The sequence below is a fragment of the Frankliniella occidentalis genome, unplaced genomic scaffold (assembly GCF_000697945.3).
Source record: "Frankliniella occidentalis isolate FOCC.00 unplaced genomic scaffold, Focc_3.1 Scaffold16, whole genome shotgun sequence".
NCBI classification, from domain to species: domain Eukaryota; kingdom Metazoa; phylum Arthropoda; class Insecta; order Thysanoptera; family Thripidae; genus Frankliniella; species Frankliniella occidentalis.
In genome coordinates this window covers 2487589-2491889 of record NW_026267146.1, presented here as the reverse complement: position 1 = coordinate 2491889, position 4301 = coordinate 2487589, and the positions used below count along the sequence as shown (strand labels likewise).

Below are 4301 nucleotides of genomic sequence, written 5' to 3'. Positions count from 1 at the left end.
CTCTCTCTCTCTCTCTCTCTCACACACACACACACACACACGCACACACACACACACACACACACACATGCGCACGCGTAGGCACGTCGAACAGCACACGGGACGACGAAGCTGCGTGAGGAAGACAATGGTAGATCAGGGGAGAGCGTGGTGGCGTGGATCGCCCCCCCCCCTCCCCCCGGGAGGATCACTGAGGATCAGCTCGGCTGGCCCTCACGGCGGTGGCTGGCGGGGGCGAGCTCGGGGGATCTGTTTAAGGTTACCCGCACCCGCGACGGGCATGTTGTACTTTCGCACGCAGCACGCAGCACTTTATTTCGTATTCAGACGCGTCGCTGATGTGCTGCTGTGGTTTCATTGAGAGATTCCCAGTCCAGCGCGAAATGAAAACCGGCGCGCCGAGGATCACTCACGCGTAATGTGTCATTTTTCATTTCGTTTATAAGCTTTTTTTAAAGAGGCTAGTCTGTCATAATGTAGAACAAAAACACAATTTCACCGACGCTCTCTTTTTTTCGCTCACCCACGTCATCCAGTATAACCGTGTTAAAAAAAACACAGAGAAAAGCGATCCCCTTTCGGTGCGCGTGGCATGAGACAGAGAATGAGAGAAAAGGGAAGTGGGTTGATAATAATTAAATGCGGGGACGAGAATGTGTAGACGCGTGCCACCGCGGGGTGTGGCGGGGCGTGGTGGGGCGTGGTGGGGCGTGGTGGGGCGTGGTGGGGCGTGGCGGGGCGTGGCGGGGCGTGGCGGGGCAGGCACGGCGAAACCCATCCCCCTCCCCCGGGCACAAGCGAGCCTCCATATACAAATAATAACGGCAGCAGAATAGCCACCGCTGCCGTTTTATTCAACGCCGTCGTGTTGAAGCAAGCCCTATTGTTGGCCTGTTATTGGCTCTTTCCCTCGCCCCGTCCCGCCCCACCCCACCGCAGCACTCAGCCGCGGGTGTGGTGGGGTTCGCCCCCGAGCCTTTGCGGAGCCACCGCAAGTTAAGCGGAAGGCAGATTTTGTATGTGCTAGATATATGTGTATGCGGCTCTCGTGACGAGAGTCTCGTCCAAACATCAACCGTCCCACCCCACCCCACCACACCTCACCCCGCCCCGCCACGACCCGCTCCGCCGCTGCATTGTGAGGGGCGTAACGAGACGGCACAAAGTGGAACGTTGCTATCGTTGTAGCGCACCTCTCTCGGTACCGCGGGTGCCGGGCCGGGCACCGGGCACCTCCCCTGGGAGAAGACGGAAAGGGGCAGGGGGGGGGGACAAAAGGGTCCTTGTCTTTACAAATCCTCGGCAAGCAGCCGGGCTGGTTGGTGCTGCGGAACCCCAAGGACCTGTCCCGCGTGCTCCGCGTAGCACGTCGCGGAGAGGGGTTGGGCGGGGAGGGGGCGACATGCGCGCGTCGCCGGGGAGCTCACGGCCTACACGGCCCTATTGTGAAAGTACAATAAAAAGCCCGGGCCGGGCCCGCCCCGAGGGTGTCCCCCGCACCCGCTCCGCTTGCTTGGCGTGGCCCCCAAAAGACGCCCCCCGGTGGGCGCGCCCGGCTCCTTGTTGCAAAACTTGGCCGTGGGCCTTTCAATAGGCAACGCGTCCCGGGCCATGGCAGGGAGCAGGGAGGGACGGGGCGGGCCCATGTCCGACCTTCTAATGAGGCCATGAGTTTGTTCCCCCCCTGAAGCCCGGGGGAGCCGCACAAGCCGATCCCATGGCCGGGGCGAGGCGTGGCTGGGGCTTCACTTTCAATACTTCACCTGTAATTTATTTCGTATCGTGTATTTTTGAAATAAGCAGCACGAGGGGAGGTAAAATGGGCCTGGGACGTGTTTGTTATTGGCTGAACAGTGCGCCGCACCGACCGAAAACATCTCGGGAAAAGGGAACGGCCTATAACTGCAAACAATAATACAGCCCTTTATCTACTCCCCCCCCCTCCATCTCCCCGGGCAGCGCGGGGGGGGGGGGCTGTAGCGGCCCCTCCGTACCTGTTGCTGCTGCACGCCCCCGGGGGGCCCCCAGGGGTGGTGCGGTGCGGCGCGCGAGGGGGTTTGGTGTGCGCAACCTGGAGCGAGTCTTCAACAAGTTTATCAGTGCCCCCAACTCTCTCTCTTTCTCTCTCTCTCCGTATGTGTGTCGTGTGCATGTTTCCATCCATAGGGAAGTGTTCCGGCCATGGGCTCCTCGCTTTTTCTTTCTGTTTACTATGCCGCATTCATGCGTACACTGTAAAATTGGTCGTTCCGTGAAGACCTTAGGCGTTTAGTGGACGACCGCCTTAGTCCGCTTCCATCCAAAATTTACGCGCCTTTGTGTCGTTTTGTGGTAGGACGCCTTGGGCGGGACACCCCCTGTAGTGCGCTTGGGTCGCCTGCTCTGCTGCATAATGTGTGGTACTCACCCCAGCCGATGAGAACGTAGCAACGCAGCCGGACGTTCTCCCTGGTGAACGTCTCCACGACCAGGATGTACAGGTACAGACCTACAGGCGGATAGACACAATAATTAGCCGTTGGTACCGTACTTGAAATAATGGTGATGGTCTCAATGGTTGGGATGCTCATGATGGTTGAGATATGGTTTAAGATATTGATGATTGTAGTGGTGGTGGAGGTGGTGGTGGTGGTGGTCATGACCACCGTCATGGTAGAGATGGTGAACGCGTTGGGTTGTCGGTGACGATAAAGCCAACAAGACAAAATCGCCAGTCTGAAGTGCAGCAGAAACGGGGGGTAAGGATCCTTGATTTGCCAATCTAGCTTAGGGAGAGGGGCTAAGACGGGCCTAAGGCCACAGAGACAATGCATAAGGCACGAGGCCAGCGGCGCCACTTGCCGCCCCTCCTGCCTGCAATCGGCTAAAGAAAGGGGGGAGGGATTGAGGGACAGAGAGAGGGACAGCGGAGAAGAGAGGAGGGATAACAGCGCCGAGTCGTGGCACGGCGGAGCACGGCGGAGCGCTCTCCTACAAAGCTAAAGCCCCTCTCAAAGCCTCAAATTGGAGATGGATCTCCAGCCGTCCACGAAGAGCAGCACGTTTCTGCGCAGCGGCAGCAGCGGCAACGGCGGCGGTGCCGGCAATCTCGGCAGCATGTGGATAAAAATACGAGCGAGGGCCTTCGCGACGGGGAAGACGAATAGCGATGGTATGCACGCATCCCTCCGGTCCTCTCCGCCAGTCCCGGTCCCCGGCCCCTGGCCCCACGCATGGCCCCGAGGGACAGGGCCGTGAGAGATAGAGGGAAGGAAAGAGCGACTCGCGCATCACTCAGATGAAAAGGGCCGGCCCCCGCTGCTCTCACTCATGACGCTCTGAGCGGCTGGCGGAGCAGCAGCAGCAGCAGCAGCAGCAGCGCTGGCCACTGAAGTGGTGAAACGAACGCAAAAAAAAAGGAAAGAAAAAGAAAGAAAGCAGAAAAGAGAGATATAAAGAAAAGCGCGTGTCCGGCTGAGTCGGGCAGAGGAAAAGAGATAATAAATGCAGGAACTAAAGGGATGGCAGCGAGAGCGAGAGCAAGAGGTCTTCGCTCGGCCCGGCGGGCGGCTAAAGCTGGGTAGAGAGGGGGTATGGTATGAAAATGAGCTGTCAGTGGCGGTAGGGGGAAGACGAGACAGGAGGGGGGTGAGGAGGGTAGGGGCCGTACACTTCAAAGGGGACAGAGGCGGTGTGCGCCGTGCGCCAGGCCGCGAGGCCGCGAGGCCGGGTGCTTGTGATGCACATTATCTCGCACCTCCGTCCTCTCCGGAGTTCCCTTCCCCTTCGTTCCCACCCCCCGGGATCCCCTCTCCCGGATCCTCTGTCCCGGATCCCCTCTCCCGGATCCTCTGTCCCGGATCCCCTCTCCCGGATCCTCTGTCCCGGATCCCCTCTCCCGGATCCCCTCTCCCGGATCCCCTCTACCGGGACCCCTCTACCGGATCCCCTCAACCGGATCCCCTCTACCGGGACCCCTCTACCGGATCCCCTCAACCGGATCCCCTCAACCGGATCCCCTCTCCCGGATCCCCTCTCCCGGGTCCCCTCTCCAGGATCCCCTCTACCGGATCCCCTCTACCGGATTCCCCCTCCCGGATCCCCTTTCCCGGATCCCCTCTCCCGGATCCCCTCTCCCGGATCCTCTCTCCCGGATCCCCTCTCCTGGATCCCCTCTACCGCATCCCCTCTCCCGGATCCCCTTTCCCGGATCCCCTTTCCCGGATCACCTCTCCCGGATCCCCTCTCCCGGATAGCCTCGCGCGCCTCCTCCGCTAGCCGTGCCCAGCCGCGCGCACGTCTTCCACAAATAGCCCTCCGCG

At 60.4% G+C, this 4301-nt stretch overlaps 1 protein-coding gene across 1 annotated transcript in view; it reads right to left on the bottom strand.

Annotated features, from left to right (window-relative positions):
• Window positions 1-2565, bottom strand: part of LOC127748860 (diuretic hormone receptor-like) — a 41332-nt gene extending 38767 nt beyond the window's left edge. The window contains exon 1 of the mRNA XM_052264153.1: window positions 2408-2565. The gene's annotated coding sequence lies outside the window, so the exon portion shown is untranslated. The remainder of the gene's footprint in view (window positions 1-2407) is intronic.
• Window positions 2566-4301: the final 1736 nt, after the last annotated feature.